Source organism: Gopherus flavomarginatus, chromosome 1 (assembly GCF_025201925.1).
Source record: "Gopherus flavomarginatus isolate rGopFla2 chromosome 1, rGopFla2.mat.asm, whole genome shotgun sequence".
Classification (NCBI taxonomy): Eukaryota; Metazoa; Chordata; order Testudines; family Testudinidae; genus Gopherus; species Gopherus flavomarginatus.
The window spans coordinates 350212054-350235743 of record NC_066617.1 but is presented as its reverse complement, the minus strand read 5'-3'; the positions used below and the strand labels follow the sequence as shown (position 1 = coordinate 350235743).

General features: G+C 41.8%; 1 long non-coding RNA gene across 1 annotated transcript in view; it reads left to right on the top strand.

Moving 5' to 3' along the window:
* LOC127046071 (uncharacterized) overlaps nucleotides 1–21946 on the top strand; it is a 29977-nt gene extending 8031 nt beyond the window's left edge. The window contains exons 2-4 of the long non-coding RNA XR_007772939.1: nucleotides 2767–2831; nucleotides 4719–4914; nucleotides 21754–21946. This is a non-coding gene — a long non-coding RNA (uncharacterized LOC127046071). The remainder of the gene's footprint in view (nucleotides 1–2766; nucleotides 2832–4718; nucleotides 4915–21753) is intronic.
* Nucleotides 21947–23690: the final 1744 nt, after the last annotated feature.

Sequence of the window (23690 nt, the reverse complement as noted above, 5' to 3'; positions counted from 1 at the left end):
GTTTTCAGAAACAGGAACCTAGCAGTATACACCTAAGTTCATATTTGAGACCCTAAGTTGACCGTGTTATTTATTTTTTTTTTTTTAAATATACTGACCATGCAGTAGCTTCCACTGACCTGAAATCCAGTAATATGCACCTGGGAGGGTACTTTCAAAAACATGATCTAGATTCATTAAGTTATCTAGGACATGCAAGTGAATAATAAACAAAGCCAAATGGTTGGCAGCTGAAAACACTGGGAAGAATGACAAATTTTTTAAACATAAATCAAAAGTGACCTCCAGTTCCAATGAAAATGGAGTCAGGAAGATCTGGATGGAAGACAGGATCATGGCTGAAGATTATCAAAGGTTGTCTTTTGAGAAGATGAAGAACATGTCCAATTTCTCTTCTCCCCACCCCACCATGTTCTGGGGAGCCCACTAGAACAGTGAAGAGCTGTCTCCACCTGCCCTCTCACTCTGAGTGCCTTAAATGTTCTGCTGCTGCGGCTCACAGCCTGGATACCAACAGCCATCAGACATGCATGCACCAAGTATCTGTATTTTAAACAGCTGTAGCTCAGCAATTCTGATTCCAGCAGCTGGCTTGTTACACCCCAGTAACACTCTGGTATTCGCCAGCTTGGTTACACCTGGCAAGATGACCCCCAACATCCCCCAGTCTTGAATTTTCCCAAAACCATGTGCTCTTCAATATCCACCTCTTTCCTAGACTGTTCAGAAGAATAATAACGTTTGTTTGCTCCTCTAAAGAGACAAAATGCACCTCTTCTCTCTTTAACTGGATTTAACAATCACTTAAATTCTAACACAGTACTGGGTTGATTTAGATTAAAAGTAAGAGAGAGTTTTACGTGAGTTCACGTATAAAGGATAGAAATGGTTACAAACAAAAAAAGTAAAACGCTTTCTAGAGACTAAGACTTATCAAAACTACAGACTTGGTTCAAGTTAAGATTCTTATCACTCTTCCTTCCAGCAAAATGTCTGATTATGCCCTTGGCCATGATCTCCCTCAAAGACAAAGTGCTCAGTTCCTTTGTTTTCATTGGTGAAAAGGTAACTTGGGATTCTTTGTCCCTCCCTTTTATAGTCCAGTGACACTTTGAAATGGATTCTTCTGAAGGTTACCCGCCACCCCCCAGTCCTGTGCTGGTGTTTTGCTAAAATGCAAATAGATCTTTTCCTGCCCTTTCCAAGTCAAATGAGTGGCCACTTGCCATGTGATGCTAATTGATTCTGATGACAACTGGCTGGAGGAGTTGGCTTATCCATTTACTCACTCCCCAGCAGGGGTGGCTTTATGTATTTTGCCACCCCAAGCATGACAGTCAGGCAGCTTTTGGCAGTGCTCCTGCAGGAGGTCCATCGGTAACGCAGATTCGGCGGCAGCCTGCGGGAGGTCCGTCGGTAAAACAGATTCGGCAGTATGCCTGCAGAGGTCCACTGGCAACACGGATTAGGCGGCATGCCTGAGGGAGGTCTGCTAGTAACATGGATACGGCAGCATGCCTGCGAGAGGTCTGCTGGTCCCACTGCCAAATTACCGTTGAAGCCAAGGGACCGGCGGACTCTGCATGCCGCCAAAGGCAGCCTGACTGCCATCCTCACGGCGACTGGCAGGCCACACTGGTGGCTTGCTGCCCCAGGCACGTGCTTGCTGTGCTGGTTCCAGAAGCCACCCCTGCTCCCCAGACTTGTCTGGTAAACACATTTTAGTTCCACATTTCCTTCATATTTGTATGAGCCCTTGGGTGTTTAACCATATACACACAACACAAGAATATTAATGATCAATGTGTTATTACTTTTCCAATGACTCATATCAGATACAGTTTGACATTAAATAATTTGGGTACACTTGACTGGTCAGGCCAACAAACTCATTAGCAGATACCATGAGCCCCTTGCATTGGGATGCTGTTAGGGTTGGACAACCAAAAAACAACCCCCCCAAATAATCATAATTAATTGCATAATAACAAGTAATGGGAGTCATGAGCCTACATCAAGAGAAGAACAAACTTCTTCATGCCTTTCTTGTTTGCTTCTTTTGCATTGCTCAATTCTATGAAACAAAGTGTAAGTAAGATTAGAACTGGTTTAAGCATTTTATTTTATCAGCTACTCAGGAATGAGCTCTTAGTACAACAATGCATAAATCAGAAAGCCTCTTCCTATCCCAAGATGGCTCAAAGTGCCATGTAGGGTTTGATTTCATAACAAGTTACTCCAGTGTAACAACTATTTCCTCTCATTTGAATTATCAGGCTATAAACTAATGGCAACCAATGCTAACTGGAGAATTAGCATAGGCTATAAGATATCATTAGGTTTTAGATTACAACATAATTAACCAAATAGAGCATATTTTACACTTTATGACACCCTCCTAAAGTCCTTGTCAGGTTACAGCACTGATTTAATCACACATGAAATTCAGTTTATGAGCCATTACACCCAAGAGGGAGAGGACATAAAACCAAAAATTGATCAATGCAGTTAAAATATATATTACAGCAGTTTTTTATAATGGCAGCTCCAACAGAAAATGCCACTCGGTGAACTGCTTTGATTTAGGCTGTTGTAAAAAATGAATCATTTGTCACAACAAAACAAAATAAAATAAAATGATTTATTTTAATTTCTTAGTTCACCTGGACATAGACATTCAAGCTTGGAAAGTATATGTAAAAAGATATGAAAGTGAGAGAAGGGATGCTACTAAATAATTTAATGAAAATTTTCTTTGCCTTTCAGATGAGAACACCCTCTGTATTTACATGTCTCTTGGAAACTCACCTCTTCTGCAATACACGCAACAGGTGAGTCAAGGATGGTCACTCTGTTCTTTTTATCTCCCTTACCTTTTAGACACAGAGGCTGGATTCATGACCCTACATTGCAACCCAAATAGGTGGCAGCTTGTAGCTATGCTGCTTCAGGACCAGGGAAGGAACCTGAATGTGTCAATCCTAATCTGGTTTCTGTTTCTCCCTCTACGTCAAAGCTCCACCCACTCCCTGCCCATCTATGTGGGAACGGGAATAGCAGCTCCCCTCTTCCCACCCAGGTTCTGGAAATGTGGGGTTAGCCTGTGCAAAGGGAGTAAAAGGGCTCCATAAACCCTCTTTCCCATTGTGCAGGCATGTAGTATAGCTCAAAATGGAGCCCATCAAAAATAACCCTTCACTGAACCATCATAATGTGAACATGCCGAAACTAAATGGCCACTAAATGTATATAACTGTCATTCTTCTTCCCTTTCCTCTGCCTACTCTCACCTCCATTCGTTGTGCCACCACTATACAATTATACCTCACGAAAGCAAACAACTAAATACTGATAAACGGTATACTTGTTTGTATACAAATGCTAGACGTCTAAATACGGAGATGGGTGAACTTGAATGCCTGATATTAAATGAGGATATTGAAATAACAGGCATTACAGAAATTTGGTGGAATGATGATAATCAATGGGATTTTGCCAGGATACAAAATACATAGGAATGAAAAATTAGGTTGTGCACTTGGGGGTTTGGCACTATATGTGAAAGGAAGCAGTGTTATAGAATTTCTATGGATAGAAATTTTCTGCTTGAATAAGAGTATAGCAGCAGGAATATATTACCAGCCACATGACTCAGATGGTGACAGTGACTGTGAAATGTTCAGGGAGCTTAGAGAGGCTACAAAAACAGAAAACCTAATAATAATGGGAATTTCACTCTCCCCTGTATTGATTGGGTATATGTCATCTTAGGATGGAATGCAGAGATAAATTTTCTAGAGACCATTAATGACTGCTTCTTGGAGCAGCTAATGCTAGAACCCACAAGGGGAAAAGCAATTCTTGATTTAGTCTGAAGTGGCATATAGGATCTCATCCAAAAGATGAATGTAACTGAACCACTCGATAATAGCGACCATAATGTAATTTAATTTAACTTCCTTGTAGGGGGAAAATTCCGCAGTAGCATTTAACTTCAAAAAGGGGGAACTACAAAAAATGAGGAGACTGGTTAACTAGAAATTAGAAGGCACAAGAGTGAAATGCATGCAAGCTGCATGGAAATGTTTTAACAAAACCATAATAGAGGCTCAAACTATATGTATACCCCAAATATAAAAAAGAAGTAGGAGGATCAAAATATGCCACTAATGCTAAAAGCAGAGTAAAAGAGGAAGTTTGAGGCAAAAAAAATCCTTTTAAAAATTGGAAGTCAAACCTTGCTGAGGAAAATGGAAAGGACCACAAACTCTGGCAAGTCAAGTGTAAAAGTGTAATTAGACAGGCCGAAAAAGAATGTGAAGAGCAACTATCAAAAAATGCAAAAACTAACAGCGAAATTTAATTCCAGTACATTAGAAGCAGGAAGTCTGCCAAATAATCAGTGGGGCCACTGGGTGATTGAGGTGATAAAGGAGCACTCAAGAAAGACAAGGCCAATGTAGAGAAGCTAAATGAATTCTATGCATGAGTGTTGACTTCAGAGGATGTGAGGGAGATACCCACACCTGACTCATTCTTTTTAGGTGAAAAATCTGAAGAACTGTCCGAGGTTGAAGTGTCAAGAAAGGAGGTTTTAGAACAAATTGATATTAATAAGTCTGGAGGAGTATATGGTATTCACTCAAGAGTTCTTAAGGAACTCAAACATGAAATTGCAGAGCTCCTAACTGTGGTATGCAACTTATCTCTTAAATCAGCCTCTGGACCAGATGACTGGAGAATATGTTGGGGAAGAGTCAACACACTTTTGTAAAAGGAAATCATGCCTCACAAATCTGTTAGAATTCTTTGAGTGTCAACAAGCATGTGGACAAGGGTGAGCCAGTGGATATAGCGTACTTTGACTTTCAGAACATCTTCTACAAGGTCTCACACCAAAGGCCCTAAAGCAAAGTAAGCAGACCTGGGATAAGAGGGAAGGTGTTTTCATGGATCAGTAACTGCTTAAAAGATTGAAAACAAAGGGTAGGAATAAATGGTCAATTTGCACAGTAAGGAGAGGTAAATATCTGACTTTTCCAAGAATCTGCACTGTAACCTGTGCTGTTAAACATATTCATAAATTATTTGGAAAAGGAGGTAAACAGTGAGAGATAACAAAGTTTTGCAGATGATACAAAATTACTCAAGATAGTTAAAGCAGGTTGCAAAGAGTTACAAAACTGGGTGGCTGGGCAACAAAATGGCAGATGAAATTGTATGGTGATAAGTGCAAACTAATGCACATTGGAAAACATAACTTTAACTATACATACAAAAGTTCTAAATTCTAAATTAACTATTACCACTCAAGAAAAAGATCTCGGAATCATTGTGGGTAGTTCTCTGAAAACATCTGCTCAAAGTGGAGCAATGGTCAAAAAAGCGAACAAAATGTTAGGAACCATTAGGAAAGGGATTGATAATAAAACAGAAAATATCATAATGCTGCAACATAAAACCAAAGTGTGCCCACACCTTGAATACTGCCTGCAGTTTGGTTGCCCCATTTTAAGACATATATATTAGAACTGGAAAAGGTAGAGAGAGAGGCAACGAAAAATAGTTGGTGGAGGGAACAGCTTTCATGCGAGGCGAGGTTAAAAAGACTGGGACTGTTCGCTTAGAAAATAAATGAATAAGGGGTATATGGTAGAGGTCTTCAAAATCATGAATGCTGTTGAGAAAGTGAATAGGGAAGTGTTATTTGCCCCTTCAAATAAGATAAGAACCTGTGGTCACCAATGAAATTAAAATGCAGCTGGTTTAAACAAACGTAAGGAAGTACATCTTCACACAACACAGTCAACCTGTGGAACTTGTTGCCAGGGATGTTGTGAAGGCCAAAAATATAACTAGGTTCAAAAAAGAATTAAATAAGTTCATGGAGGATAGGTCCATGAATGGGTGTTAGCCAAGATGGTCAGGCATGTAACCCTATGTTCTGGGTGTCCATAAAGCTCTGAGTGCCAGATGTTGGGACTGGACAACAGGGAATGGATCGCTCAAGAATTTCCCTATTCTATTCATTCCCTCTGAAGCATCTGGCACCAGCCATTTTCAGAAGACCGGATACTGGACTGGATGGACTGTAGGTTGGATCCAGTATGGCCAATCTGATGATCTTATGTTCACTAAAAGTTAGATTCTATCTACTCTTACTCACTTTGAGTATCAAATTTATTCCTGTAGTAACTCCATTAAAATCAATGGAATTATTTGCAGAGCAAGGTGCTATTTAGTGTGATAGCTAAATCTGGTCCTTAGATTGTACATGTGAACATTAGGGAAGATATTGTATTGAATCCATATTAGTTCAGTAATTTAATAAATTACATGTACTGGGTTTCTCACAAATTAATTAACTTTTGGGTTGCTTAGCTCAAGTTACAGATGAGTCTTGTATGGTATTGTTAAAAAATAAATAAGATTACAGGAAGAAACAGTTATAGGAAGCTGTTTACAAAGTTTGAGTGAATGATTTTAACATAAAATGAAGAAAAAACTTATGAAGAAATAATAAATATAGGGGAGAACTTATAATATTCAACTCTAGGGAGGTGATTTTGGTATCAGTAAAAAATTAGAAGTCCTTAATATAGGTTTCTAGCAATTTGACAGTCAAGTTGCATATGCCAATTAAAAGTTTTGGGAAATTCAATGGCAGTTCAATAAAAAATAAATCTGAAGTTACAAATCAAGAACCATACATACAGGTAGTTCAATTGTATTCTTTATGCACACAATGGCTAGGGACGTCCTAGTTCTGTTTGCAGAATTTCAATAGTTTCAACAAGCACTAACACATCATCTGAATCTTTTTCCTGGAGCACACACAGCTGTTTGGCCTTTGAAAAGTTCCTCCAGTGCTGTTCTGTTCAGTGTTGTGTAGCCTCCTTGGCTGTTATGACATGATCTGCATTCATTTTTAAGCTCTCCGTCAGCAACTTCATTTCTTAGTAGGGATGTTCACTTTGGAGTTTTCTGGTCTATTTGTAAAGCCCCTACACATTCTGTGATGATTAAATAAGGGTATAAAATCAATCTATCACACAGCAATGTAAAGTGACTTGTCAGGTCTTAAACTATCTAAGTTTGACTCAGCACCAACAGGATGAATCAGCTGCATAAAATTCAGCTCCGGTTTCAATACCTGTTTATTATTTCTTCAGTTTAGAGAATAAATCTCTTCATCTTTCCACAGCCAACCAGGAGGCTAACAAGCCTCCATGGCTAGTCAGTAGCTTTTAATGCACTTTGTCTGGGTTTACATTACAGATTTTCATTTCACATTCACTTAAATTAATGCTGAAAGTTGAGGGCTTCACCTCTTTAGACCCCTTTGAAACTTCTAGTCCATTTTTTCTCCCAGTTAGGCTCCTAAAGCCATTTCAGAGAATTGAATAGAAAGGATGTGACTTTCACAATGCCAAGCACGCATAAAACCCAGTTGAAGTCCATAGCAGCTGTAGATGGTTGGCAACTTTGAAAATGCAAACCACTTATTTAGGTGGGTAAATATGGATTTAGATGCCTTATTTCAGACATCTACAATTTTTGGTTAATAATCCTAAACTGTGTAGTGTGTGTGTTTTTTTTTTTTTTTTTTGCGTTGTTACAAGATTGCTGTGTTCCATCCAAGCCCTGGCTGCATTTTACTGATTAGTAAAGTGAGCATTTGGGGATCCTTTGGAATGAAATGTGCTAGTGGAACATAATTAGAATTTTGTGTCTCATCACATTCTCCATTAATTAGTTTTGACTCCGTTTTATGAACCTGTAAAACTCAAAGTCTAAGTCTCACTTTATTTGTATTATTGCAGTACTGTATCCACAAAGGGCCAATGCAGTTCTTGGATGTATAAACAGTGGAATATCAAGTAGGAGGAGGCAGGTTATATTACCTCTGTATTTGGCACTGGTGAGACCAGTACTGGAATATTGTGTCCAGTTCTGGTTATCAATAAGGATGTTAATAAACTGGAGAGGGTTCAGAGGAGAGTTACAAGAATAATTAAAGGATTAGAAAACACACCGTATAGTGAGGGGCTAGAGGAACTCAGTCTATTCAGGCTAACAAAGAGAAGGTTAAAGAGATCTCAGTCTGAGTACCTACACGGGGAACAAATATTTGATGGGCTCTTCAGCGTAGAGGGCAATTTCTGGAAGTTGAAGTTAGACGAATACAAACTAGAAACAAAGTGTAAACTTTTAACAGGGAGGGTAATTAACCATTGGAACAATTTACCAAGGAGTTGCAAGCTCAGCCTTGCCTATGGGCTCCAGCTGATGGTAATACGGCATCTTAAGGATAATTAGTGACCCCATCAGTGAAGGGTAAAGAAGAGACTATACACAGAGGAGAAGGCAGGATTCTCCTGCAGGGAAGAGAACTTAAGCGTGTAGGATCAGGTTCCTGTGGATGGGAGTCCTGGGATAATGTTTACACAGGCAGGAAGTCAGGTAAGAGGACCCACATAGAGCAGTATAGGCAAGGAAGTCATGAGCCTGGGCCTACAAGGAGCAGAAAGATCCCTAGGTGAGGCTACCAGAGTCCCTGGGGAAGGGAGGCAGAGAGAGAGAGAATCTGCTAAGACAAGAAGCAACAAGAGCGAGCTCTGCTAGACAAGGTTAGTCTCCTGTGGAGAAAGCCCTGAGTTAGGGTCAGTAAAAGCTCTTCCGTGGAGCCTTGGAAGGGCAGAAGAGTTGTTAATTCAGCAGACAAAGGAGAAGCCAGAGGCCTGAGAACCAAAGGGATGCTGTGTAAGCACAGGCTGTGGGGAAGCAATACAAGGGGATGTAGAGGTAGCAAGTGGCCCAGGGAAACATCATGTTTGAACAAGCAAACCTAGATGCTTAATATAGGGTCCTGGGGCTGGAGCTCAGAGTACAGGGTGGGCCTGGATTCCCCTACTAGAGCCTGAGAAAGGGGTATGGAAATGCCAACAAAAGGAATAGCCCAAAGAACGGTCCAAGGAATAGCCCTACAGGGTGAGGTATTGAGACTCTGAGGGATTAAGTGACTTCCCCAAGGTCAGCCTGGGACTGAACCAGCTCCTGAGCCCCAAGCCAATGCTTTAGTCATAAGACTACCCTCCTCTGAGCATTTTTTCTTGCTACCTGTCTCTAATACAGCTCCAAAAACCAATCAAAAGAGCTCAGCATGGAAGTGACACAGAGAAAGCTCAACCTCTTTTACAGAGCTTCCTTTTACAATTAGTTTAAACATATGCCAAAGCGGCTTCAAGTGACTTGAACCATTGATACAAAATAGTTATAGAGGCAAAGTATTTTGCACAAATAATACATAAAAGTCTAACATAATTAAGAGAGATTGCTTTGTGAGAGCATGATCTTGACTATCCTTCAGGGGAATAGTCTTTACTTGCGTGAACAGTCACCTGAAGTCAGTGGGTCTAATTCTGCAAGTAAGGGTTTCCAGCATCAAGCCTGGTTTCATGCCAGGTGCACTAGTTTTGAAAGTCAATTTCTCTTCAAGTCAGTGGAGCTAGGCTCATTTTATACCATCTTGAGGAGCTGCCCTGAGGAACAAAACTCATTACAATATTATTTTGGTATTTGCTTTTTGCAGTAACTATTTTCCAGAATAGTAAAGTCAGTGAAACTGTTTCCCTGGTTGCAGTGATGTGCTTCAATTTGCAACCACATGCTGCAGTTTTTGCTGAGGCTGGCAAACATCTGCACAATTGAAAAAAAGTGTTATTTGTTGCTATTACTTCTCTATTTAAAATCAAAACTTAGTCTGTGTTAAAAAACAAAAATTACATGGTGAATATTGGCATCCTGACATGTCAGCATTTAACTGTGCAAAGTTAAGGCTGTACATGGTACCTTGACTCTGCCTACTTATGCATTATGACACAAGGGGAGATTGTGGCTCATGCTATGAACCTTTGGCGCTTTCCAGTAAAATTTCCCTCAGCAGGCACCTGCCAGAGCCAGCTGTCCAGTATCCCCTTCTGGATTCACTGACATAGAAAATATGCCAGAGCATACAATGGGTTGGAGAAAACATGGCCAGAGCCTGCTGTACTCTGGCAATATCTAGCTGGTGTAACTGCCCCTTTTGGTGTAATCTAGCACAGCCTTGAGGCTGTCCAAAGTTACAATGAGAGCCAATTTTGCTTCTGAGGATTAGGAAGTGCAAAGATGGCATATAGCCATCCCTCCAGATGTCCAGAGCACAGTTCTGACAGAGCTGATGAGCCATATTCCAATTACAATAGTATATATTCTCTCTCCAATAATATACATGCCATTCAATTTTTCCATTACTGTAGAGACCTTCATGTAGCATCTTGCATATACGCCAGAATTTCTGAAAGTTATTTACATGACAATAACTCCCTAAACCGTACTTACACATAAGAATGGCCATACTGGGTCAGACCAAAGTCCATCCAGCCCAGTATCCTTTCTGTCGACAGTGACCAATGCCAGGTATCCCAGAGGAAGTGAATCTAACAGGTAATGATCAAGTGATCTCTCTCCTGCCATCGATCTCCACCCTCTGACAAACAGTGGCTAGGGACACCATTCCTTTACCCAATGGCTAATAGTCATTAATGAACTTAACCTCCATGAATTTATCTAGTTCTCTTTTAAATCCTGGTATAGTCCTAGCCTTCACAACCTCCTCAGGCAAGAAGTTCCACAGGTTGACTGTGTGCTGCGTGAAGAAGAGCTTCCTTTTATTTGTTTTAACCTGCTGCCCATTAATTTCATTTGGTGGCCCCTTGTTCTTATATTATGGGAACAAGTAAATAACTTTTCCTTATTCACTTTCTCCACATCACTCATGATTTTACATACCTCTATCATATCCCTCCTTAGCCTCCTCTTTTCCAAGCTGAGAAGTCTTAGCATCTTTAATCGCTCCTCATATGGGACCCATTCCAAACCCTTAATCATTTTAGTTGCCCTTCTCTGAACCTTTTCTAATGCCAGTATATCTTTTTTGAGATGAGGAGATCACATCTGTATGCTGTATTCAAGATGTGGGCGTACCATGGATTTATATAAGGGCAAGAAGATATTCTCCATCTTATTCTCTATCTCTTTTTGAATGATTCCTAACATCCTGTTTGCTTTTTTGACTGCCGCTGCACACTGCATGGGCATCTTCAGAGAACTATCCACGATGATTCCAAGATCTCTTTCCTGATTAGTTGTAGCTAAATTAGCCTCCATCATATTGTATGTTTAGTTGGGATTATTTTTTCCAATGTGCGTTACTTTACATTTATCCACATTAAATTTCATTTGCCATTTTGTTGTCCATTCACTTAGCTTTGAGAGATCTTTTTGGAGTCCTTCACAGTCTGCTTTCGTCTTAACTATTTTGAGCAGTTTAGTATCATCTTCATACTTATATTAAACTGTAATAATGAACATTTACTGTTTATATGTCACTTAATACCTAAACCATCTCTGTAGCTAAAGCATGCAGGTTATTGTTTATTATTTGTACTGCAGTAGCATGTAGGGCCCCATTCCTGGCTGAGGGCCCCTTTTTGCACAAACACAGAACAAAAATACCATCCCTGACCTAAAGAGCTGGCAATCTGAGCCTAAAACAAGAGACTACAGACAGAGAGGGGAGAGCACAAGGTAACAATGAGACAATGCTGTCAGCATGCTCAAGCAACAGTCACAACAGTGCTTCTGCCTAACAATGTATTTTTTAAGCATCGTGGCAGAGAAGTGTTTTAATAGAGACAATGGGGTGTGATGTGTGTGATGAGCTTCTCCCATGCATGAGGAGCAGCATGGGAGAAAGCACAAAGGAGCGTCCTTAAAAATGTAACAAAAGGGTGGTGAAGGCTGGCGACATTGGCAGAGCAAAGGTGGGAGTCAACATTTGACACAACACTTCATTTCTTGAAAACTTAGACTGAAGCAATGCAAGAAAAAGCTGCTTTTTCAGTGCTTTTTTTTTCCCCTTTGAAATTTGGCTAAAATGTTAGATGGATATAACCCCTATAAATCTCCCCAGGCAATGGTATGATGAAGTTTTACTATATCTTGTACTAAGCTTTGAAAAGCACTCATTGTTCTGTGAGTGGTAATGAACTGTTGTAATGTCACTTCCTAGTCCGTGCATCACTCACCTGGAGGGACGTAAACTGTGCTGAAGCCTACACAGATTCTGTTTTTCTGTCCACACATTGAGATGCTTGCAGAGATGTGGCATTCCAAGCTCAGCAGATTATTAAATCACACATGGGACAAAGGCTGTTTCTCTGCATTTTGGTAATTTGAAAAGCTACGTATGGAGGGACTGTTCCATAGTGACACTGCAGCATTCTGTTTCCGCACACCAGTTCCACTGGTGTTATAAATACTTCATTTTTTGGAGTCCACTATCCTACCCCATCTTATATCAACCACACAATGCACTGGGGAAAAGTCTAGAGTCAAACCATGCTCACTTCATTCACATGGGGTGTCTCATTTGGCCCTGATCCTGCAGCCCTTACTCACATGAGTTTAGCTTTAGGGCTTGTCTACATTACCTCCTGGATTGACAGCAGCAATCGATCCCGCCAGTCTAGATGCGATAAATCGACCGCTGAGTGCTCTCCTGTTGACTCTGGTACTCCACCAGGGTGAGAGGCGCAGGCAGAGTCGACGGGAGAGCATCAGCCATTGACTTACCACAGTGAAGACACCATGGTAAGTAGATCTAAGTACGTCAACTTCAGCTACTTTATTCACGTAGCTGAAGTTGCATAACTTAGAGCGATTCCCCTCCCCCACAGTGTAGACCAGGCCTATGTCATGCAAATTGTTCTATGGACTTCAAAGGGACCTTCTCTGGCCCAATCCTGAAGCCCTTATTCACCAATCACTTCAGTGTGATGTGAACAAAAGGCCCAAATCATCATTGCTCTGTAGCCTCTTTATACTAGCTAAGCTGCAGCAAAGAGGCCACAGGGCAGGCACAGATCCGCACCACATCCAGGAATACCCTGAGCATGGGGAGGGAATGGGAGCAGGGGCGTTTTTTGGAGCAGGCCAGGGGTGGGGCAGAGGAAGGAGAGGGTGGGAGGAGGTGTGGTTAGGGCAGATCTGCGTCCTGATGATTCTAATCCCTTGTTAAGATACAAAGGCTATGTCTGCACTGCAGTTGGGACAGCCCGTATACCCATGGATGAGTTAGCTTTAATTGGGGAAGCTCACGAAAAATAGCACCGTAGCCATGGTGGCACAAGCAGCAACATGGGCTGGCTGCCTAGGCACATCCCCAAGGTCCCGGGCGGGATTGTAGTGTGGCAGCTGCAGCAGCTACACTGCTATTTTTAGCGAGCTAACTGGATCCAAGCTATTTCAGGTATTTCTATATGTGCTGCAATCACGCCTCCCGATTGCTGTGTAGACAACACCTAGGAGCCTTGTTCTGAGCTCTCACTGCACATGAATAGAGGGAACACAGGCTGCCTACTCTTCATTCCTACACTGACCCACGCCCCAGCACAGGGATGAACCTGGCCAAAGATGAGCCAGATGTGGCGCCTAGTAAAACAGGGCATTACATGGCAGATTTTAGTTCTTTGGCATCCTAATATTTTTCCATTAACAATGATCTGGGCAGGTTTTGTTTTCTTTCTTGTAAATCGGCTTTTAAATCATTCGGAATTGCTGCTTTAATTTCTCCCCCCCCCCCTTCCTCGTTGTGCAGGAATTGCTGATTAAGTTGTAGACAAGAACAGACAATTAGTAATTAAAGAAGGTTTCCTTGCTCCTGCAGAGATGGATTTTACCTTTATGTAGGATTCTGATAAATGCAACTGGAAATCACAGAAGCAGCGATTTTATGCCATTTCCCTCTCCCCCGGAAGCATGCAGCCCCTGAAGTTTTGAGAATTTGATTTGATCCCTTTTGGTTAGATTTGGAAGGCAGCTGTATCGACTGCCGTGTTGAGCTGCTTTTCATTCTGTGCTAAGGTCGTGCAGCTCAACTTTGAGAATATGTATTAATTTAATTAATGCCTTGATCTTTAATGACCCCCACAAATCTTGTTTTTAAAATGGCAAATCCTGATTTTAGTCTAAGGGTGGGAATGAACTAGGAAGCAGTGCATTTCAAACTGCAGCCTAATTTGATGTTTTCATAACAAACAAAAACAACAAGGGAGAAAAATGTGTGGCACATCCATTACGGATGTCAGTGGACGTTTTGATCTTCTTGTTAGCTGCTCCACTGGCTCCAGTCCCCTGCAGAATATACATTAAAATGCCATTTCTGAAGATTTCAATCATAATTTTCATCCTTTTATATTTCACTTCATAACACTTGGCAAACAATATATTACGAAGAGAGTATCATAAATGAGTTATGAGTGCAAGCCTATTTTAAAAGTTCCTGCAAGGGAAACAGAAATTTAATGATAGAAGGTTCTTCACTCTAGAAGACAAAGGTACCACAAGATCCAGTGGGTGGAAGCTGAAACTAAATAAATTCAGACTCAAAATATGGCACAAATTTTTAACAGAGAGGGTAATATTAATAATTGGAAATGGTGGATTCCCTATCACCGGCAATTTTTAAATCAAGATTAGATGCTTTTCTAAATGATATCTTCAGATTCAAACAGGAATTGATAGGAATTAATAAAATTCCTATAAGAGGCCTGTGTTGTACAGAAGGTCAGATTAGATAGTAATGGTCACTTTGACCCTTATAATCTATCACTCTTTTTTATAACACACATGGGCAAAGAGAATAGATATTCTAGACAAAGGAGAAAAGAAGAGTTCAGCTGTGGAGCCAGATCCTCAGCTGGTGTAAATTGGCAGAGCTCGGTTGAAGTCAATGAGGCCAAACAGATTTGCACCACCAGAGGATCTCTGGCCCACTGCTCACAGATTGCAAACTTTTGTGGGCCTAGGGCATGCCTCATTTGGAGCCAGATTCCCTAGTCAGGGCAAGCTGCAGTCAGCAGAGGTCCAGAAAAGGAGGAGCAATGGGGTTGGAAATAGAGCTGGGTGACATTTTTTGACCACATTTTTTTCTAGTGAAAAATGCAAACTGATAAATTTTGCAAGTTTGTGTTCGTTTTGACAAGTTTTTTCCCATCAAACCGTCTCCTTCGAAACTGAAAAGTTTCATTTCATCCTCTTCAGAATGTAAAGTTTTGCTTTTTTTCATTCAAATGACTTTTTTATTTTGAAAGTTACTTTCTTTTTCTTTTTTTCTTTTAAATATGAAAAGTGTGAAATGCTTGAAATAAAAAAAACCAAATACTTGTTTCTGGGAAAATGATTTTTTTGACCTTTCGATTTGCTAAACGTTTAAAAAAAATGCAGTATTGGTTTGACCCAAATAAATCTTTCCTTCTAAAGTTTTAGAATTGGCCAGCAAATCAAAACAATCCATTATATACCCATCTCTATCTCTAAGCCACCCTTATGCTCCTACAGTCCCAGGGTGGACGCAGGGTCACGATGATCCGTGCCATAGGTTAGAGAGGCCTTCAGGATATGGCATCCACCAAGGATTGACAGAATACAGTGTGGCCCCTACTTCCCCAGCACACCCCAACACGTCTCTTATATTGGATGCCTCAATAGAAGGGTGGGTGGCGAGTGGTTCTGCTCTCCGCTGATCTTAACTTTTAAAGCAGAGGGCCAGCTGTGCTTTCACAAGGGCAAATGGCTTAGCTGTGGTCCTGATTTTGTGTGTAAGTTGCTGCCTTCTATTCAGCTGTTATCGACATGAATTTTGTTATAACTGTAGGCCAGTCCAAATATGCATATCTGTACAGATCATCTGCTGGTATAATTAATATATCAGCGCTGAGTGAAGATGATAAAAAGCCACTTTGTGTTCACCACACCAGCACATTAAATAAGCCTGGAATACCTTGAGCCCAAATGGCTGTAATAAATACTTACAGCATTCCCTAATTTCCCCTTAGCTGTCGATCTCTCCTTTCTCCTGATTAATAGTCAGTCTTCCAAGGGTAAAGGTAAAAAATAATTTTTAAATGGAACAGGGAGTGCCACGTAAAGAATGACTATGCTGTTAAATGCAGAACAGCTGAAGGATGTAAATGATTTCAAAGCAGATTTACAGTGTGGGCAAAAGAGTGTAAGTGGATGACTCAATCCACACACCACCCCATTCCCATCTCTGCTCTTTCTGGTGGACAGGAAAAAAGAATTCTTGGGCCTGCTTCTTTCCTGCTTTATACTTTGTGCAGTCATTTATACAAGTGTAAGTGGCTACTGAAGGTGCAAGGCAGGGAAGAATCAGTCCTCAGGAGACTTATTTCATGCTGTGGTCGCTTCCTCCTTTTCCTCTCAATTTCTCTGGCCTTCTGATCATGCATCAATATATTAAATGAAATGAATTTGCTTCATCCATGTGAACCCCAGAGAAAATGAGTCACCTATGAGTGAAGTTTTGGGAGTCTGGGGGAGCAAATTCCACCCCCAAACCTGGAGCTAGGATGCAGGATGCTAGAGCTCCCCATGTTCCCTCAGTGGCTATCTCCTCTGGAGCAGCAGACATGAGCCTTATCTCCTACATGCCATTGGCACATGTGTTAGGACTGATGTATATGTGAAATTGCAGATTCTGTGCCCAGTCCAGTCTCATGACCCTAACTCTGCCCTATGCAGGCTGAGGAGGACGTCCCCTTCACAGTGCCCTGTGGAGTTGATCCTCCTGTGCTCTCTCTCAAGATCATAGACTGCAGATGCCACTTTCTCTGCAGTTTCTTTCTCATGCACTTTCTCTGCAGGGAGAGCCCTTAATAATCTGACCCTTAATAGCTGAAAGTCTGTAAAATACCAAGCTTTTAAATGTTAATATATCTACTATGATCTCTTACCCTATTGTTGGTTGGATGCTGGATCTTCAAGAGGGAACACACTTTCCATCATGCACAAGGCTTCCCCCACTATTTTGCTAGTGTTTGGGAAGTATTTAGGGTGGAATCCATAAAACTATGTAAGGTGCTTATGTCCAGATTTTTACACCTGAGTCCCCCACTGTGATCCTCCAAACTCCTGCTGAACCCTGGAGACACCCAAGTTTCTGCCTCCGGTCATGCTCACAGCAGCTTCCTTCTAGGTGTCAGGATGCCTATTACCCCACTAAACCCCAGAGCCAAGGGAAGATAGGCATTTGGCTGACTTGACCCAGAGGCCCAATCCAGTAAGTATGTTCACAGCATGCCTACTTTAGGACTTTTAACCCGATGGTTAGAGTGCTCACCTGGGATATGGGAGTCCCAGGTTCAATCCGCCCTCCCTGGCAGAGTAAGAGTAGGGATTTGAACAGGTGACTCTCACTTGTCAGGAATCAGCTCTAACCCCTGAGCTCTGGAATATTCTGATATGGGGCCCCTCAATGCCTCCTGTTGTAGTTGTTCCATTGTGGATATATACAGAAAAAGTGATTGGGCTAGAGAGAGAGCTATACTGGGAATGACTCTGCAGTCCAGTGGTTGGCACCCACAGAAGATCCTGGCTCAAATCCCCCTGCTCCAATCACTCTTTCAGTACTTATCCCCTGTGGAACAGTTTCAGCAGGAGAGATTTAGGAAGCCACACATCAGAATATCCCAGAGCTCAGTGGTTAGAGCACTCTCCTGAGAGGTTGCAGACCCCTGTTCAAATCCCTTCTTAACCTCCTCCCAGGGAGAGGGGAGTCCTGCCTGGATCTCTCACACCACAGTCGAGTGCTCTGAACACTGGACTAAAAGTTATAAGTTGGACACGGGCACCTCCTCCTCCAGCATTTTGTGTGGAGCGAGGCAAGCGCCTAACTCATTCCCACAAGAAACTGCGTAGCGGTCTAAAGCCTGGGAGAGATTCCCATTTGTGTATGCTAGCAGAGATAGGTACCTCCCTGCAGCTGGACTTAGGTGCCAATGTCTGAGAAAAGGGTGGGGCTTAGCAGGTAGACATCTCCCATTGCTTAGCTCGGTGGTTCCCTGCCAACTGTGCTGGCTTTGGCGGATTGCATTCTACGGTGTTTATCTCTCCCCTGCCATTGTAGAGTGAGCCTAGGTGTCTAGCTCAGCTTTGCATCTCTCAGTGTGGTTCCTGTGATTTCCTAGGCACCTAAAAGTTTGGTGTCATGTTACTCAATGTTGCAAGCCCCAGGTCTCTTCATGGATTCCACACTGTGACACTGTGGTAATAAGAAAATAGCACAATCTGCAAACCCTAATGAAGCTGCACAGACAGCAGCAAAGAAAAGTACTTGTTCTCTAATGGGAAACTACACAAAGGTAGAAGCTCTTTGAAAAAGCTGAGGGAAAGTACCACTTGCTTATACTTACAGTTTGGTTAGAGTGTTGCTGGCATGGACAAATGCCAAGGGAAACAGGTTGGCAAATGTCCCAGAAATATTAGTGCTTGTCATTTTTCATGTTGTCTGTCCTTTCAAACCAAAGGAAAAATACCTGCATATTTATTGATAGAAAGAGCTGAGAGACACAGTCAGAGGCTAATATTATCATTAATCAGAAAAGTTATCCACATTGTTGTGCCTGGGCTCTAACTCTTACTAACTAGCAATGCTGGTTTACACAGATATCAGAGGGGGAGCCATGTTAGTCTGGATCTGTAAAAGCAGCTAAGAGTCCTTTGCCACCTTATAGACTAACAGACGTATTGGAGCATGAGCTTTCGTGGGTGAATACCCACTTCATCGGATGCATGTAGTGGAAATTTCCAGGGGCAGGTGTGTGTGTGTGTATATATATATATATGTGTATATATGTGTGTATATATATATATATGTGTGTATATATATATATATATGTGTGTGTGTGTGTATATATATATATCCTTGCTTGCATATATATACCGGCCCCTGGAAATTTCCACTACATGCATCCGACGAAGTGGGTATTCACCCACGAAAGCTCATGCTCCAATACATCTGTTGGTCTATAAGGTGCCACAGGACTCTTTGCGGTTTATACAGAAGCTCTTGGAGCACTTAGGAAGAAACTATAAAATCCTTTATGTTAAAGAAATGGGTAAATGCCATTAGTCATGGCACAACTGAAAGTGCTGTAGCAAAGGTTCAAAACCAGAACAGAGTGGTACAGCACGACAACCTAAGGGCTAGCCTCAAATACCCTTACTCATGCGGAATAGTTCCCAGCTCAAAAAAGGAAGCAATGGGTAGTGCAGTGTTAAACATATGCTCAAGGACTTTGAAGAATCATGGCACATCTCAGACTCCAGCCCTTCAGGAGTGCAGGAGATTCATAGCTGCCTTTTCAGAGACCTAGAGCAGCCTGAGATTTTTCCCAGGGAGACCCTCCTCAAAGACTTTATTTTGCTGTCATTTATGCCATTTTCTGCAGTGATTTCGCAGATCTCAACCTAAATAGCATCTGGCTTGTTCAGTGTTTTTATGGCAGGCCTGCAGTGAGAAGTCAAGGTGCCACAAGCTGACTTCACTGTAACGTGGTCTGAGACCTTTGAGAGAGAAAGGAGGGAAAATTAAAACCCAACAGCTTGTCTGGCTCATAACAGACCTGCTAATATGCATTGAACTTGATTTCCACTGAAAACATGATAAAGTTTTCAACCTAAAATGCATTTTTAATTCACCTTTGAATGAACTCTTAAAAGACTTCCTAACTCATTATAACAAATATTTGATTATAATTTAAAGACTTAATGTGATTCTGTAACACTAAAGGTGGATACCACAGTAAGGGTTTGACCCTGTGAGATGCTGAGCATCCTCAGTCCTCATTAAAGCCAATGGTCGTGTATGGCAGAGGTAGTCAGTACCTTGAAGGATGGGGTAAAAAGTTTTATTATTGTTTATTGTCTGATCCTTTGAGTCTTGGAATGTGTGCCACAAAAGTTCCTTTGAAGTGATACATTGGATTATTTGCTATGCTATCTACTTTCTTTTCCAAAAAAAATCTTACGTGGACATGGCTGAGTTTTTAAAGCCATTTCCCTCAAGTGCATCTAAAGGACAAACTGCCTAAGAACTGCATAAACAATGTCTTATGTTTAAATGTCAAGCCTGAACAAGTATCTCAAGTTAAGGGCAATAACAGAATTTTACAGAAAAAATCCATTATGGCATTTGTTTATACTTCATAATACAGTCAAACAATGTTTTAAGAGTAACAGTGATCTTTTTGTTCTTTCAATAGATTCACTATTGGGTATTTGAAACAGCTGCTGCTTTTCATGACAATCTGTGGCCTCAATGATTCTTAAAAGCTTATTTTTCTCCCTTCTGATGCAAAATGAATAATTACATTTTAAACTTCATAATCACAATTACATCTGTATTTTTCTTCACTTACATAATCCTCTTTCTCTGATCTCTTGAGGCTGCCAATGAGACAATTGCTTCTTCGCAGTCATTATGTATTTCACTCATGGAGTTTACCTTCTACTGATTGATTTATTGATGTTTTTCCCTAGAGCGATAAAGTAATTTGACTTTTTCAGGGACAGAACATTTGTGTTACTGTATTATGTTTGATAAATACCTCAGTGTAATTACCTTATATGTGAGTCTCACATATGGGAGCTAAGAATTCTTGTTCTGATATGGACTCCCTCAGATGGAGCCTGTCACATTCTGGGGTGCAATTCCGACCAGTGAGAGGTTGTGCCACCACCTGCCCTGTAACTCTGGGTGCCTTAAATGCTCTGCTGCTGTGGTTCACAGCCTGGACACCAACAGCCACTGGACAAACATGTAAATCACTGAGTGTGTGTGTGTTGTGCCACCTTGCTTCAGCTCTCTGACCCCAGCAGCTTGTCTACAACACAATAACACCACTCTGGTCTTCACTAGCTTTGGTAACTACTTGCAGGGTGACCCCAACACACCTACTCCTGAATTTCCCCCAAACCATCTATCCTGATGTGTTCTGCCTTCTCTTGGGAACACTCGTGGAAATAATAAGGTTTGCTGCTCCTTTAAAGGGACAAAAGTGCAGCGTATCATTTTAAATGGACTTAACAACCACTTTAATTCAAACACAGCACTAGGTCAGTTTAGTTTAAAAGTAAAACAAGCATATTAACAAAAGGACATAGGTTAAGTGATACCGAGTAAAAGGGATTGAAGATAGATTGGGTTACAAACAAACAAAAGTAAAAATACACACTCAGGTGGCTAAGACTTAACAAGCTACAGCCTTGGTTCAAGGTAGATTTCTTACAATCTTTTTCTTTCGAGCCATGGCTGACTTTCTCTCAGGACCTTTCACAAAAGTACAAGGTGCTGGTTTCCTTTGTCTTTGTAGGTGAAAGATCTTTGTCTAAGCAGGTTTCTCTTCTGTACTCAGTTTCCAGAGGCTTTGACTCTCTTAGCTGAAGGCGCCATCCTTCTCAGCTTGCAAGAGCTCTGGCCCCTTGTGTCTTTCCCATGATGGAAGCCAACATGGCTTCTTCTCTCCCCTTATATCTGCCCAAACTCACTGTTTTGTCCCCAGACTCAACACACTTCGTACATAAATCATGCAAGAATATTAAAGAACAGTGATTTATTGGGTTCCAGTGACATCTTACACGGCACCTTTTAGATACAGATTATGACAACAGTCTGCTAGGTGTAGTGAGTATGTCAGGCCTGACAAAAATTGCTGACGCAGAGTAGTGAACCACACATGGGCCTGTGTGTCACAGAGCCCCATAATGTTCTTCCCTTTTAGTGAAATTGGGTTAGTAATACATGATGATGATGATGATGATGATATTCATCCATCGTTATCGTTGCAGACCTCAACAACTCATTTGTTTGATGACCGGGCTATGTGCGTCCGAAGATGACTGATCAGTCTGATTTGGGCGTGGAACGTCCTGTCACACGTTGGGCAGACATGTGATGGCACTGTCGATGATGTGCGGGCAGCTCTGGACTTGCGCAACTCACACTTTCTTTCAGCCTCAGAGGTATTACTGCCTGTGTGAATGAGGCTGCACTATGCTGGACGGTTCAGTGCGAGAGTTTCCCATGTGGCGGTGTTGATCTCGAGGGACTTCAAAGAGGTCTGCAGCGTGTCCTTGAATGGCTTCTTTTGTCCTCCATGGGAGCGCTTTCCCTGGGTGAGTTCTCCGTAGAAGAGCTGTTTAGGAATGCGCTCATCTGACATTCTCACGACATGTCTGGCCCATCTGGTCTGGGCTCTCATCAGCAGTGTGTGAACTGATGGCAGACTGGCTCTGGTAAAGACTTCAGTATCAGGCACTTTGTCCTGCCATCTGATTTTTAGAAGCTTTCGCAGACAGGAAATATGGAAGTGATTGAGCCTTCGTGCATGACTCCGATAGACAGTCCACGTATCGCAGGCGTACAGCAGAGCTGGAAGCACCACTGCTTGGTAGACCTTCAGCTTCGTTGGTAGGCTGATCCCTCAACATTCCCAGATGTTGGAGTGCAATCAGCCTAATGCAGAGCTGGCTTTAGCAATTCTGCAGTTTACTTCATCATCTATTGACACTGCTCGGGAAAGGGTACTGCCCAGGTACGTGAAGTGGTCCACTGCCTGAAGTCTCTGTCTATTTACAGTGATGGATGGTTCTGAGTACGGAGCATGGGGAGCTGGCTGGTGCATGACCTCAGTCTTCTTGATGTTAATGGTGAGACTGAAGTTGTTGCATGCAGATGAAAACTTGTCCATACTGGCTTGCATTTCTGGCTCTGTACTAGCATTCAGAGCACAATCATTGGCAAAGAGAAAGTTTTGAAGTACAGTTTCCTTCACCTTGGTGATGGCACGCAGTTGCCTCAGATTGAATAGTTTCCCGTCAGTTCTGTACTTCAGGCCTACTCTTCAGTGCAGTGTTGAAAGGCATCAGTCAGAGTGGCAGAGAATATCATGCTGAACAAAGTGGGTGCTAAAACACACCCTTGCTTGACGCCGTTGGTGACTGGAAAGGTCTCAGATGTTTCACCGTCATCCAGGACACGAGCCATCATACTGTGATGAAATTGATGTACCAGTCATATGAATCTGTCTGGACAGCTGAATTTCGACATGATCCTCCACAGGCCCTGGCGACTGACAGAGTTGAACGCTTTCGTGAGGTCCACAAAAGTTGTGTAGAGTTCACGATTCTGCTCTTGACATTTCTCCTGTAGCTGACGCGCAGCGAAGATCATGCCAGTAGTCCCACGTCCCTTGTGGAAGCCGCACTGTGATACATGACAGTAATACATGACAGGGTGAAAGAATAGCACTTTCTAGGCCCCTGTCTAGCTTTCTTGTTGCACAACTTAAGCTCAAGGTTAGAAGCTTGGTTAAAAGAGGAATAATTTTGACCAAAAAGTTGGGGTTGGAGAGTGAAACCAAACTGCCCCCTTACTGCAGCCCCGAAAAGTTCTAATGCAAGTGCCTTCTTCCTCACCCATCCACCAGTGTGTTTGTCTTCCCCAGCTTCTCTTCCTGTGGTGCAGTCTCAGGTTCCCATCCTGTACTGCAGGAGTCTCTAGATCAGTGACACTCAAACTGAGGCTCGTGAGCTGCAAGTGACTCTTTAATGTGTCTCCCATGGCTCTTTGCAGCACATGATATTAAAACACTGTGTGATTTAATAATTAATCATTCTAAGTTATTAACCAATCAGGATGCTTTTGCTATGTTGTTAACCAATTGTTGTTAATAAAATAATACTTGGTCAGTGATTTCCTTTACACTCATTTCACTCTTGTGAGT